A 15,759-nucleotide genomic window follows, 5' to 3' on the forward strand; every position below is an offset into this window, starting at 1 on the left:
TTTATCCCCAGGGGTACAGGTTCTTAAGTGGCAGTTTACTTCTTTGCAAAACAAACCCCATAAGATTGCTAGAGAGTAAAATGAGATAATATAGTTAGTATATATATGGTACTTAGCATAATGCTTAATTATTTAAAACATATTCAACATAGATTAGTCTCAACTTCAACATTTACTCCTCCACTTTTCATGCCCCTGGAAGACAGTACTCTGTTGGTGATGCTTGTTTAGTAAACAGTAGAATAATAATAGTAGAAAAACAGTTAAAGATTCCAGAACTCCCTTATATGATAACTCACTGGGCCTGTATGTATAGGATCTGAGATCGTGAGTGTTCAGTAGGCTCTAAATACAAACTCCAACTCCAAAAACAGAGCGCTGAGAACAGGGAGAGAGAAAAAGAAAATAATTGTTGGAGGGCATGGGTTCATAGAGAAAACTTCTTATAGAATAGTTCATCCTGTGTCCATACTTTCCTCAAGTCAGGAAGTTACTTCATGTTTCTCTACTGTGCATTGACTTTTATTTATTTATTTGAGAGAGAAAGAGAGCACAAGTTGGGGAGGTTGGGCAGAGGGAGAAGCGGGCTCCCCACTGAGCAGGGAGCCCGATGACAAGGGGGCTTGATCCCAGGACACCAAAATCATGACCTGAGCCAAAGGCACATGCTCAGCCGAATGAGCCACACTAATGCCCCTGTGCATGGCTTTAGTTAGGCTCTTTGAGGAATGAAAAACAGAACCACACCTCAATATCTCAAGTAGAAATGGAAGTGGGACAGTAGCAGATATTTTAAGGATATGAGAGCCAATCTCATTGCTATCCAAGATCACAAAGTGAAGCACAGTCATATCCCATGGACAGGAAATGAGGAATTGTTAAATCCGGGACTGAGTTACTCTCTCTTTCAGAGGTCACTTGGCCTCCTGTCCTCTCGTCTTTCTCTTCTCCCTTCTAATCCACCCTCTGCACCCTGGCTTTCTTTTCTCTCTTCCTCTCTCTCTGCCTGTCCCTTTTGATTCTCTCCCTCACTCCCCACACCTCCTACCAACATTTTTCACTTGTACTTGGTCCCAAATGCAGTCTTTAAATCAATATATCCTTTCAACTCATCACTCAAAGATAATTGGCTCAGTCTTTCACTATTTTAATTACACTTCCCAGAGAGGAGCTGTTTTGGCTCAGATCATTTGTGTTAATCAGTGGATTGGCCTTCATAGATAAGAAGGTGAGCACTTGGGTTGTGGTCATGTGATGCCTATAGTAAGACTCCCCTCCAGAGGCCATATGAGCGGGTTCGTTAGGAAAGTAGCAGTTATTTTCCTAGCACTTCTCACAGGATCTGGAAAGTAGTGTGTGCTCAATAAATGTCTGATGAATAAATAAATGATAACACTGAGTTCATTGCTTATCTTGCTAAGATTCTCAGCTTTACTAATAATTGACAGCCAGTATGTGTCAAGTCTTTATCATTAGCTAAGCATTGTTTGATGTACAGTCCATGTGTTCAGTCTGTAGTCTTCCCAACAATTCTATGGGAAAATCAGGCCTGGAAAGGTTAAATAACTTGTTCAAGGGTACACAGCTAGTAAAGGGCAAAGCCAAGCCTATGCCAAGCCTATTCCTAGGTACTGTGGCTCTAGCCCTCTTGAACTCATTCAAGACCAGCTCCAACTCTGCACTTTATTTCTTACAATATAAAACAGGTGTATTTTAACTTATACCACTATTGATAGTTTAGCACTTTTCAGTAGTATTTAAAAAAATAATAAGAGAATGGAGTTGTATAACAGTAAATTAATAGATACCAAGAAGGTCAGAGTTGACTGGTATACAATGCAAATGGATGGCTAAAAAAGTTTAACATTTTGTTCCTAAAAATGTTTTATATTTTTTCTTTTCCTCTCCCTGGTTCTACATTTCTATATTCTTTTTTTTTCCCCTTATCAATCTTCTTCCTTCTAATAGCCATTTTATTTATATCCACTTTATGACTAAGTGTGACTGCTCCTCTTGTAGTAGAAACCATTCTGTTCTATAGCCCAGAACCACAAATTTTCAGTGCTTTCTCAAAGGAGAATATGTGAGTAGAAAGGAAAGCATAGTAGACAATAAGAGGAAAGCCTTTTGTGCAACAAAGAGTAAGTCTTAATGACAGTTTAATCTCAAAAACTCAAAACATTATGTAAAATACAAAGACAATGAAAAGTACAAGATAGTTCAAATTGACCTTAGACTTACTTTTCTCAGAAAAGCTAAAGCAGATGTTCTTTTTTTTAACTAAACTACTACATTTTAAAAAATGGCAATACTGACTGATGTAGAGGACACATAAGTAGGAGAACAGTGAACTTCAAGCAAAGAATATGTAGTATGTCTTTTAAAGTCTTTAAAATATCAGGTGGTTAAGCATGTGCCTTTGGCTCATGTCATGATCCTAGGTCTCAGGTCATTATCCCAGGGTCATAGGATCCAGCCTTATGGGATCAAGCCCCATGTCTGTGTCTTAGCCAAATCCCCCCCATCCCACCCTCAGGTCAGCAGGGAGCCTGCTTCTCCCTCTTCCTCTGCACCTCCCCCCACTTGTGCGTGCTCTTTCTCTCTCTCAAAGAGGTGAATAAAATCTTTAAAAAAATTCATTAATTTCTCTTTCAAAAATTATATGCTAAGAAAATTATTTCAAGGGTGGCATAAATTTGTGTACAATGCTACTCATTCATCCCTGTTATACAAATCAAGCCTGGTGATAATTTAAATGTTCAAAAATGAGAAAACATAAAGCTAGAGATCATATGTATAAAATATGCTACTATTAAAATGATTTTTACAAAAAATCGGTATGATTGTTAAATGGCATTGAAGTAATGTTTACAAAAGTGATCCTAAAGCTATATGTAAATGCAGATGTTTACACATTCACAAACAAGGAGACTCAGACACCAAAATATTTGTAGCATTCATCTCAGCCTGGTAGAATTATACATAATTTTTGAAAATATATTTGGGTACTCCAAGTTTTCTCCAATAAGCACAATGATATGAAAGCAATATTCTTCTGTTAGGTTTGTGTTTAAAGGAATCTCCTTAATACCTGACTTCTCATTACAAACAAGCCTAGAGCATCCAGTTTGCCAATCCATATTGGGAACAGGCTTGCTCGTGTTACTTGAGGCCCTAAATCTTATAGCTGTAAGTTAAAAGAAACCTGAGGTTGCCCACCTTACATGTAGGATAAGTGTTTAAAACAGCGGAGTGCTGTGAAGTGTGTAAACCTGGTGATTCACAGACCTGTACCCCTGGGGATAAAAATATATGTTTATAAAAAATAAAAAATTATATTAAAAAAAAAAAAGAAAAAGAAAAAAAAAAAAAAAAAAAAAAAAAACAGCGGCATATACAACCATTCAGATAAACCCTTTCCCAAGACGAAATTCTTTGAGTAAGCATCTGTTTAGGGTAAACCTCAGCTTTCTTCTTCCTAAGTAGGAAAAAAAAATCTGTTCTTTCCTACTATGTTTTTAAAGAAATTATCTCACTGCTAATCAAATACTTTTAACATTGTTAAAAACAAAATGGATAATACGAGATTTAAACAATTACAAAATACTGATAATCAGAATTGATATATTTGACATATTTGTCATATTGTATTGTGATGACACTGATTCTGATAACGTTTAATTCCAGCTACAAAATGAAGGATTAATTTGTGGGTATAAAATGATTCATTTCTTCCCTTTTAGATTTTGGTTTTGTGTTAGGAGGTTTTTATTTATGTTTGTTTCTCAGTGTGCTTTCTGTTTCGTTTTATTTCTGAGTCATAAGTTAACACAATTCACACTCCCCCTTTTTTCCCTGTCATTTGCCAACGCCTTTAGTTCATGTTGGTAGGACACAGCTTCTAAAAGTGTTGCTGCTCCTTATAAAGACATACTGGATTTAGAATGATGCTTTTTTGTGACTACAATATTCAAAGGGCTTTTGGTTTCATATTGACTGAACTATATAATCTGTAATTTTCTTTATTATATATAATTTCTTGAACATTGAGAGCTGTCAGATTAAACTTGCACTTGTCAGTTACTAGATAATAGGACCAGAGAAAACAGTAGCTAGTGTCCACCTAGAATTTATTTAGAAATTTTCCCTTTGTATGAGAGGAATTATTTGTTCTGCATGTTATTTCTAGCTTGTACTCATTTCTTACTTGTTTTTATATCTAAAATACTTATGTAATAAATGTATATTGAATACATTAATGAATTTTTGTCAAATTTTGTGAGTATTATTGATTCAGAAATTCCCAGTTTAAGATATGGGAAATACTGATTTGACATGTGTCTTTATTTTTATTATTAGCAAGACATGTTATTTATCTCCGTTCAGGGACTGTTTTCCTTTGATACTGGAGAATAGACATTCTCTATTTTTGACTGTTAACAAGTTACCATTTAATTTAAGAAAAGATAGATATTTTTCTTTGCTTTAGGAAGAATTCTGATATGGTAGGAAAATTTGTCAAATACAATTGTATATAAATGTATGTAAAAGGCCACTTTAATGATTGAGGTGAACTGATCCATTTGAGGTAAAACTTGATGACATCTGGTTACCAGGAAAAAGATAGATGCAAAGCTTCAGAGAGGTGATTAGGCTAGCCACGTATAGTGACCCATTTGTCCTGTGAATGGAAAGAGTGGAGACTGGTGCTCTGCTTTTCTTCTCTGAGCTGTATATGTGTCTCTCTCCTCTACTGTATAAGCTGCTCAAAGGCAAGGACAGTATATTTCACATTGACACACACACAATGAATATTTAATGCAATGGATTTGTTGAATTAGAGAAAGAAATGGGAGGCAAAATGCTGGAGATGTCAACGTTAAGGTCATATTTAGTTTAATTATAGCCCTAATTGGCCTCCACTATTGATTCTATGCAATTGAAATAGAGCTTTGAGGATCTTAAGGCTGAAATAGGTTGTTGTGTCTCCAGCTGTATCTGAGCTGGCTGCTCTGGTACTCACTTGACTTTAAAAACATTCAAGGCCAATGGAAAGTGGAGAAAAAGGAAGTTAGATGTAATAAATACATGAAGAGGAGAAACTATACTATATTGACTAAATTGGGACCGAAAAAGGATAAAGGTTTAAAAAAAAAAGATTTCATTTTTATGAAGCCAAAGAGGCAATATATTGATGTCACTGGAGAAGTTGTAAATAAGACGATGATGAGGCCATAAAATGCATAAAATGAAGGCAGTGGGAAGGACATAGTATGGTGAAAAAGAACAGTCTGGGTTCAAGTTTAGACTCTCTGGTTATTGGCTATGAACTTCACAAATGGAAGAAATCCTAATATCTTACTTATAGAGTTATTTGTCATGGTGTTTGAATATGATAATATATGGGTTTTTTTAAGGGATTGTTTTTACTCTGGGACCTGAAATCCATTTACTAACTCAAATAAAATAGGGATAAGTTTTAAAAATTAAAAGGAAATTAGTGACCAATCAAAAGAAGTATAGCTTAGCTCATAAGAAGTTGAAAGTCATTGTGACCCTATTCTCTTTATCTCCGCTGTTTTCCTCGGGGTCTCATGGTCTACTATCAAACTCATTTTTCTGAATTCCTTTGCTATTCTTTATGATGTCTTTGGCTAAGAGTAACAGAAAACTTGATTGTAAGGGACTTATACAACAAGGGATTCATTATCTTATGTTACAAGAAGTTTAAAGATAGAATAGACTCAGAGTTGACAATTCAGCAGCTCAACTATGTCATTGTGGACTCAGGTTCTTTCTCTTTATACGTTCCTACTTCTACCTATAGGCTTGTCCTCTTCAACTGTCCACTTACAGGGTCTTCAGATAACTTAACCTCAAGCATCAGTGGTCCTCAGGAAGAAAAAGGGCTGTTTTTCTTGCATATTTGCTTTTAAAAGCCAAGACTACTCATTGGGTATATTCCAGCAATGATTTTCTTCATAAAATACATAATTTTAAAGCTATTCATGAAATACTCAAATCAAAACATTCTGAAGATACGAAGGTATGAAATCAGATGAGAGGTTAAAAGAAATCTAAGTTTCTTAGATTTTGGATAGAGACATTATGGATAGACCAGAAATTATACATAGTCATGTGTAAACTGTTTAAATTGGTAGAAATTGTAATCATTTAAAATACCTACTGTATTAAACCTTTTATAATAGTTGCTAGATTGAACATATCTAGAAATTTCTCAAGGCAATTGGAAATACACACATAGAAAAAATGACTTAAAGCTAAAGGGCCACATAGTTCTCCCTTAATATAAGGAAAAGAATTGAGGAAAATTCATCAAGAAATGATATTTTACCTCACCTTGGGAAAATTTGGTCTAGAGTTCGACTAAATCAAGGGATTTGAATGTCATCACCATATTGATAATACACAAGACTTAAGAGGTTAAAAGTGACAATAACATAATTCATGAGATGAAAAATAATAAAACAGGTTATTTTCTTGTAATAATACTTATTATTATAGCAGTATCGTATGATATTTATGGTTTCAAAGTCAATGAATTTATATGTCTGGTCTAAATTGATTCTCTCAGAAGCACGTCCCACAGGTGTTAGTATCATTGTTTTGTAGTTTGTGAGACTACTACTTAAAACATTTAGACATGTTGCCCCAAATGAAGCAGCAAAAAAGCAGAGAAACTGAAATTCTGGAGCTTGTCTTTGGACCAAAACCTCACATTTAGTCATTTATAATGAACTGAAAGTAATAGAGTCTTTGGATTCTAAAATATCATCATTAAATAAATAAAATAAGGATACATACGAGATCCAGTAGCACTACTCAGGAATTCTGTATTTAATTACATAATCTAAACATCTTTAGGGTTCTCTAGATTTCTTCCCATTTTGAATCAGTCAGTTCATTTAGATTTTACCCTGTATAGAGAGAAAATGCATGGGTTATGATGAGAATTCTCAGGCAAATATGTAATCAAATTGCATGAACTGAGACTTAAGATATAGCACCTCTGAATACCTGCAATTGGCAAATGAAACCAACGAAAAAATTCATGGATTTTATTAAAAATTCAAAGTTCAAAAACCCCTTGTTAGGCAAATGTTGAATAAATTTTAATTTAAAAAAACAGGAGCATCACTTTGCTTTCATATTGCACTTTTCCAAAATCCCAAAGGGTTAGAAACACAGTAGTACTCCTATGTACAATATTAATTTGTTTATAAGGACATCTGTTCCTTCTGTTTTGCTTATTTGCATCTTAAGTTTGTATATTTACAAAATTTGACTACTCAGCTAGCGAATGCCATTTTAAATGTTTTGCTTCAATATTTTTTAACCCATTGTGTTTCTCCTTTATGCTATGTACTTACAGTTTCATAGATATATAGATACACAAATATGGATATATACATATATGTATGTGTATATGTGCATATATATATATACACACACACATACATATACATACATACATATGTTGGTAAGGCATCCGTTCCGTAAAATAAAACTACATTTGTCCATATCACTGACATATTACTTACCAAGATCTGTAGAAGGCCTTAAAATAGGCTGGTTGTAATAGCGGTATGTGGACAACAGAACTTAATTCAGTGAATATTGTTAGTTTATGAATATTCATTAAATTTGTGTTTAAGCAGCATTTCACCTTCGTAAATGGTTATACCCAGAAAGAGTTCTAATTAAAGGAATTAATTAGGACTTGGAAAGGGGAACAGAGATTTGTGGGTATTTGGAAGGGGTATTTTTCTCCTGAGAGAAATACCTCCCCGAGAATTTGCAATACAGTTTGCATGTACGTCAGGTAAAATGGGAATGGAGGGCTCTGAATCTTAAGGGCACAGAAAGTAGATGTCTTATCCAAATTAGCATAAGACATTTTGCAGATCCTAGCACACCTAGGTCTTTCCTTGTGGAATTCGTCCTTTAAAAAAGCTGGTTGCCAATGTTCAAAAGCCCCATTTGACACTAGCATGAAGTTAAAGCCAGTTAAACAAGAATAATCTCACTATGGATACTATTCCATGGTCAGAGTGGTGCTTCTTCCTCTCTCAGTTACCTTTATAATATAATACCCCTGCCACCAGAAACCCAAAGGAAGCAGCTGTTCTGAATATGTACAAACAAAAGAAGTCGTTACTATAGCAACCATAGAACTCTGGAAAAGCTTTCTCTTTAACATTAGCCAATCCCTCCTGTTCACCTCTCCCTGTTTTCCTTTTGTGCACCAGTACAAACTGCCCTAGGGCAGAAACGGTGATTGGTGATTTGACCACACATGGGCAGGGATGAGGGACAAGCAGAGGGGAGGCTGCAGCTTGCACCTAGACTTTGCAGGAGCTGGAAGACTTGCTCCTCCAGGCCTTGACGCTTATGAAAAGGGTGCAGAAGGTGCAGAAAGGGACGCTTATGAAGGACTGGGTTGCTTTTTATTCTCCTTTAAAAAATACTACTGGCCTATCTCTACGTGATAAAGTAATAATGTCTCTTTCATCTCTTCAGTTTTCTTCCTCACCGCACACACATACCCATGAGCCAAACCTGGCAGGGTGAATGGAATCTGAATGGAATCTGATTCCACAGTTGCTATTGACATAGAAAAAAAATAAATATTTGATTTCAGAAGTAGGTGGGTGGCGCTGATTGCTCAAAATTGTTGTTGTGTTTCTCCACATGGTAGAAAATATAGGCGTGGTTTATAAAAATTGGCCCTAGCTTCAGAAATCCTGTCCCAAATAATTAAAATTCCGGTCATCTTATCTCAGTTTTAATGTCTTGCAAAGTTTTGTTTTGATTAATCTATCAACAGTGTCTTTCATTTACTGTTATAGTTCTTGTGGTAGTCTACCTTCAATTTACTAATTGTCTGTACTCCCAAATTAGTTCCTATTAATATTCCTCTTCCTGTACCTTGAATTCAGTCTTGTTCAGGTTGCTTTCTCCTCCTCCATCTTGCCCTCTAAAGATTAAGTTTATTGTTGAATGTTGGCATTAGTAACAGACTGGTCTTCTGTTTTCTGCTCCCCTATATTATTTTCCCTCCTTTCATATCCTTTTCCTAGTCACATCAACCAAAATAAAGTCCATGTAAATACTCATGTTAGTATCATGACATTTTAATATTTTTTGAATTTCTTTTTATGGCTCTATTTGATGTTTATATGGTTATATATGCCTAACAATTTAAAAATATAACAGCTTTAAAAATTATGTTAGCTAACTAAAATATATTGGCTGGGTTCTCTTTGCCTATTTAACATAAATTTATTTTGGCTGGAGTAAACTTATACATGATGCTTCATAACATACTAAAATATCATGAATTTGAAAAAATTAAAGTTGAAACTGCATCTGCTTAGAGATTTTTATGCTTGCATTGGGTACATGCCTTTAGTTTTTGAAAGATAATTTATGAAGATCTTTTAGGTATCTAATATCCAAGCCTAATATCCAAGCGCACATTGTTTATCCCATCAATTCTGTTCTAGCCATTGTTCTTGTGGTGGTTTGTAAAGAGGTGATTATTTATACCTGGGTGTAATTTACATGGACCAGTCTGTTTTATCCATTTGTAAAGCATTTATGTATCATTTTCAAGTTTTATCAGTTTCTAATGATACCTTAGAATTATCTTGCTGGTTTATACTAGATTTTATCAACTTTACTAATATTTAGATAATTGGAGAAGAAAATACAATATACTTTCTAGTTATAAGATGTTATAAAGCAGGCTACATGGAGGAAAATATTCCCTTGTAAAGGATTTTCTTCTCAATACTTATATAAAATATTGCTACCTTGTGCCTTGAATTTTTATAGTCATACCAACCATAAAACCAAAGCATCACTGGCTATTGTAGATGTTGATATTTTTCTTTTATAATATGTAACTTTCCAAGATAGTATGCTGACTGTAGATGTTCCAGTTCCTGACTTACACCTCTCTGACTTGAGATTTACATGAAACCTTTGGGAAATTTATAGTCATAGTAATATATTATTGAAAAATATTTACCCACTTCTGATGTGAAAAATATAAGCAATGGAAAAGGCAAGAATTTGGAAAGAAAAATACTAAAAGAAAGAAGTTTACAAACACTGTCTATTGGTATAAAATCTTTCCTTCAGGTAGAGAATTGCCCCCCTCTTTCCATGCACACTTAAGCCCTAAAGCATCTTTATTTGGCTCTCCTTGATCCGTTATAGTACTTGCTGCATTGTTTACACATATGCTCAGTTAAAAAAAAAAAAAAAAACTCTGAATTTCATCCACAGAGGATACTAGTAGGTTCTAAAAAATTATGTTGTGGAAGAAGAAACCAATATGCACAAGCAGTGTAAAATGCTACTGCTGCAATTGCTTTCCTTCGAGTTAATTTTCTACCAGATGATCAACGGGACTCAGACAAAATTACTAGCACTATGATGACCCCTGGTTGTTCATCCCTTTTAACCTGTGCCTAGTTCCTCCTTTCTTCTCCCTCTCCAATTCAGTCAAATATTTACCATCTGCGGAGGCATCAAGCTCTGACCCCCTTATTCTCCACCAGTTTTGGAACGTTTTCTGATCGTTCTAAACATCAGCATGGTGACAGAAACTGGAAAGAAACATTCTGTATAACTTGCAGTGAATAACTTGCAGGTTTAGATAATAAAATCAATAATGTTGAAAGGATGCTGAGCAGATGTTATTTGCGTTGAACAAATTGTATCTATTTTTCTTACCATAAATGGGACACAAAATGGCACCATGGTAATTGGTGGAAAAGGGAATGTAGACGCAAGACATTTTCTCAAAGGTGATGACTGGTTCAGTGATTGGAAATGACTCAGAAATAATATTTTGGGTTTATTGAGTACTCAAGAATGGTGCTCACACCTTAAAAGTGCACATTCCTTTATGAGAGCCAATTTATATAATTCAGACAAAGTTATAGAAGTTCAAAAGAAATACATCAATTGGAGGGTATCTTGGGACATCATTCCTGAACTACAATTTAGAAGGGTGCATAAAAAATTGGACAGAAGAATTATAGTAGCAATGATGGATCTTATTATCATCTCTATTCTATCCATCATATAATAAAATGCTTTAAAGATGTCATAATGGATCTATTAGTGACTGAATGTTCTTCTTTCGGTCACACTGAAAGAAATACTGAGATAATAGTTTCTTAAATATACAGAATATATTGATTGCTTAGTCTGAATAAAACTATGTCCCATGTTTAATTATATCTTTATGGTTTTCTACACATATTCATATTAATTATATAATTTCAGGTCTCACAGATTTTATAAAGTAGGCTGGAGTTAATGTACTTACTGTAGAAACAGTTAAGTTTTAGGCACAGAGATAGTATGACTAAAATCTAATTCTCAGGGCTCCAGCAAACTTTCTTCAGACTCCCTTAAAGGAGCCCAGACTTTAACAAGCTGTCAAAACACACCTGACACCCTAGAATGTGTTCTAAGCGAGGGATGTGCTCAATGCCGCTCAGTTTCAGAGGAGGCCTCCTAGGCTCTGCCATGGGATGGCCTTGTCGATTCCTCCTCTGCTGAGTAAACCAGAGTGAATCTAAAACCGCCCTCTTTCTCCTCATTCCTCGAGAAGGCATAAACTTTCTCCCCACGCCTCTTACTCTCACCCCGTCCTAGTCTTTCTTCCCCTCCAACAAGAGCTTCATTAGCTTAAGTTACTTACTGCCCCAGTGTTAAAACAAGGACTCATTCGTATATATGTTATTTCATGATCCATTTACAAGGAATTGTATAGTGTGTAGGGGATATAGTTAAAAAAAAAAAAAAAGGAGGAAATGAAAGTCTCGACCATTAAAAGTAAAATGTACAGATGAGAAAAACCAGTGCACGAGACAGACAGAGTAAAGAATATGGAGGGTTGCAGAAAGAAAGGAAACCTTACTGCCCTTGGAGGAGAGAAGGAGCAACACTGAATCTTCGTTTCCCAAATCTTCTATCCATCTCTGAGGGACTCACATTTACTATGTTTCCTTTCCTTTCCTTGAAGTGTCAGCAACCAATTCATGCTAGGTTAAATGGCATTGGTGGATGGGGGGTGGGGAAACTTACTGGTTGGTCGGGGAAGACTTACCAGAAGAATGAGAGTTTCTGTCAGAATTTCTCTTCTTCTTCTTTTTTCTTTTTTAAAGATTTTATTTGATTTTTATTTGACAGACAGAGATCACAAGTAGGCAGAGAGGCAGGCAGAGAGAGAGGGAGAAGAGGCTCCCCGCTGAGCAGAGAGCCCGATGCGAGGCTCGATCCCAGGACCCTGAAATCATGACCTGAGCCGAAAGCAGAGGCTTAACCCACTGAGTCACCCAGGCACCCCTCTGTCAGAATTTAAGGGATATTTAAACAAACCAAAAAGGCAGAGGCTGGGCCACTGACATTGCCATCACTTAGAAGCAGCTGGAGCCACAGACTCAAATACCACCAGATAGTCTTGTCTAATCCCTGTACGATGTATATCACATTCTCACACAGTTGTCCTCCACTGGCAGGAGGGGAATGTACTGTTAAAACTCACCAGATGAAGATCAGACTCCCTGATTTCAGACACCATACCATTTGCACTACGACTTGGACAACACCTCTAAATTATCGTTTCCTCACCGGTGTAATGTGGTGACTTAAGACAGGGTTGTAAAACATTGAAAGTGCTTGGTACAGTGTCTGAACTGAACAAATACCAACTGTTGTTGTTGCAACAGATATTTTGGCTTTGGGGGCTCACTTCTCATAGAACTTTTGCCTAAGAGAAACAGTCTCTGTTCTGTAGGCTCTAGTTAGAAAACAGCTTGATGCTGTTCCTAATTATCCTAAGTATGGTTATGTGTTCAGACTGTAAGAATAAAGGGACTTTGGAACTACAAGACTAAAGTCAGTAAGGGAGGGACAATCGCAGAGAAAAAGACAGAAGGGATGCTGAGCAGATAAAGTAATATATGCTTACCACATATAGATGTCTACAGTATCTATCTTATGCCTACACTGAATCTCCCTTCCCTTAAGCTTGATTGAGTGGGTCTCTAACTGTATCCCTGATATAGATATTAATGTAGATAGAGGTACAAAAGAAAATGAAGAAAATATAGGCATAGATTAGACAAATACTGTGTGGCCAAAAAATAATTGTTTTGCCAGTTTTATAGAGTAAGAAAAACAAGCTTGGTTTTGCTGTAATGTATCAGTCTTATTCCTGTATAGGAAATTTTAAAAATATACATAAACTTAGAAATCACTGCACCTAGAATGATATAGAAATTATTAATTATTAATTAGTCACTATTCTATATACAAATAATGTTTTGTTCATAATTGAAAAATAATACTCTGTGCTTATCTTTAGAAGTAAGTTTTATTAGCATGAACATCTAGAGACATTTTAAGTGTGCTGTTCAAAAAGACTATTTATGCATTCAATAGAGCATATATCTTAAAAGGGAAATCCTTGTTCAGAAGATGCTACAATGAAATAACTACAGTGAAATAAAATATTGAAGTTGAGTTTATTTGTATGCATATAGATACACTTAGCATTTCTGGTATAATTAAGTTTTAAAGATCAGTAATTTGCTACTTTTGTTCACATTAAGAATACTAGTATTTGTCTCAGAAGATAGCATTAGAGCACTAATGAAGGGATCTTAAATTAATAACACTTAGCCTCAAGTCAAAATTTGTAATATTTTTCACTTTTAAAGGTAACTAAGTGACTATAACTTTCCAACCTGTAGATCACAAACCTTAAGAGAATGAAGAATTATTATTACACATCCAGAAGAAATAAGCAATATCTGAAGATTCTATTAAAAAGAAAAATGCCTGGGGCACCTGGGTGGCTCAGTGGGTTAAAGCCTCTGCCTTCGGCTCAGGTCATGATCTCAAGGTCCTGGGATCAAGCCTCGCATCGGGCTCTCTGCTTGGTGGGGAGCCTGCTTCCCTCTCTCTCTCTATGCCTGCCTTTCTGCCTACTGGTGATCTCTGACAAATAAGTAAATAAGATATTTTTTTAAAAATGCCTCACACACATATAATTCTTTCTAATGTAAGGAAAAGTTGTTGAGACTGATACAAATGTAAGTTACTGAATAAAGGTTCAGGGTACTCATTATCTCTTTAATCAATATATGTCAGAACAAAGCATTATGTGCACACTTGAGGTGTGTTTAAAATTGCGTAAAATTGTTCCTAAACTGAAAAAGGTTTGAAGCCCTGCTTTAGAGTCTCACTGAAATGCACCATATTGTTAAACTATGTCAATGAATTGTTGAAAATAAAGGTTCTATCATCATAAGCTATATTAATTTATAGTATTAAGAAATTACCTGCTACATGCCACACAATTACTTAACATTATGAAAATATTAAGACACTTTCCACATAAGCTCAGGCATAACTCATTTTATTGTACTTAGCTTTATTACACTTTGCAGATGTTGCATTTTTACAAATTGAAAGTTTGTGGCCACCCCACACAGAACAAGTCTGTCAATACCATTTATCCAATAACATTTGCTCATTTTGTGTGCCTCCACACTTTGGTAATTCTTACAGTATTTCAAACTTTTAAACTATTGTTGTATTTGTTATGGTGACCTGCGATCAGTGACCATTGATGTGACTATTAAAATTGCCTTGAGAGACCATGAAACACATTCATATAAGATGGCAAACTTAAATGATAAATGTTGTGTATGTTCTGATTGTTCCACTGATTGGCCATCTCCCCTTTTTCTGTCTTCCTCGGGCCTCCCTATTCCCTGAGACAAAACAGTACCACAGTTAGGCCGATTAATAATCCTACAATGGCCTCTAAGTGTTCAAGTGAAAGAAAAAGTAACCCATTTCTCACTTGAAATCAAAAACTAGACATGATTAAGCTTCGTGAGGAAAGCATGTTGAAAGCCAGGCCTCTTGAGTCTGTTTAAACAGTTAACAAACTTGTAAATGCAAAGGGAAAGGTCTTAAAGGAAATCAAAAGTGCTGCTCCAGCAAACAAGTGATACGGAAGCAAAATATTCTTACTGCTTATACGGAGAAAACTTTAGAGGTCTGCATAGACCAGACTAGCCATCACATTCTCTCAGGCCAAAGCCTAATTTAGAGCAAGAGTCTAACTTGCTTTAATTCTCTGAAGGCTGAGAGAGGTAAGAAACTACAGAAAGAAGTTCAAAGCTAGCAGAGGCTGTTTGATGAGGTTTAAGGAAAGAAGCCCTCTCCATAACACAAGAGTGCAAGGGGAAGCAGCAAGTGTTAATGGAGAAGCTGAAGCAAGTTCTCCAGGAGATCTAGTTAAGGGAATTAAGAGGTAACTCACCAGCAGATTTTCAATGTAGACAAATCAGCCTTCTCTGGGAAGAAGATCCCATCTAGGACTTTCCCACTAGAGAGAAGTCACTGCCTGGCTTCAAATATTGAAAGGACAGACTGATTCTCTTGTCACCTGGTCACTCAGGAGCTTTGCCAGAGACGTATGAGATTCTGTTTTCATACCTACTATACAGTATTCATTTTCCAGTCCAAGGATCAAGGGATAATTTTTACTTTTAAGTATTATTATCTAAGAAATACATATTGTAAGGCTATACCTGCCATAAATAGTGATTCCTCTGATGGATTGGGGCAAAGTAAGTTGAAAACATCTTGAAAAGGATTCACCATTCTAGATACCATTAAGAGCATTCGTGATTCATT

The 15,759-nt window shown here is 35.6% G+C and overlaps 1 protein-coding gene and 1 long non-coding RNA gene across 5 annotated transcripts in view; one reads left to right on the forward strand and one right to left on the reverse strand.

The window, feature by feature from the left end:
• KCNH7 (potassium voltage-gated channel subfamily H member 7) overlaps positions 1-15,759 on the forward strand; it is a 483,013-nt gene that overhangs the window by 60,926 nt on the left and 406,328 nt on the right. The window lies entirely within an intron of this gene.
• On the reverse strand, positions 18-8,154 carry LOC309844410. The gene is made up of 3 exons (XR_014300668.1): positions 8,099-8,154; positions 6,826-6,938; positions 18-68 (listed from the first exon to the last, which is right to left on the reverse strand). It is a non-coding gene; the product is annotated as an uncharacterized lncRNA (long non-coding RNA).

This window comes from Mustela nivalis (assembly GCF_964662115.1).
Source record: "Mustela nivalis genome assembly, chromosome: 11".
NCBI lineage: Eukaryota > Metazoa > Chordata > Mammalia > Carnivora > Mustelidae > Mustela > Mustela nivalis.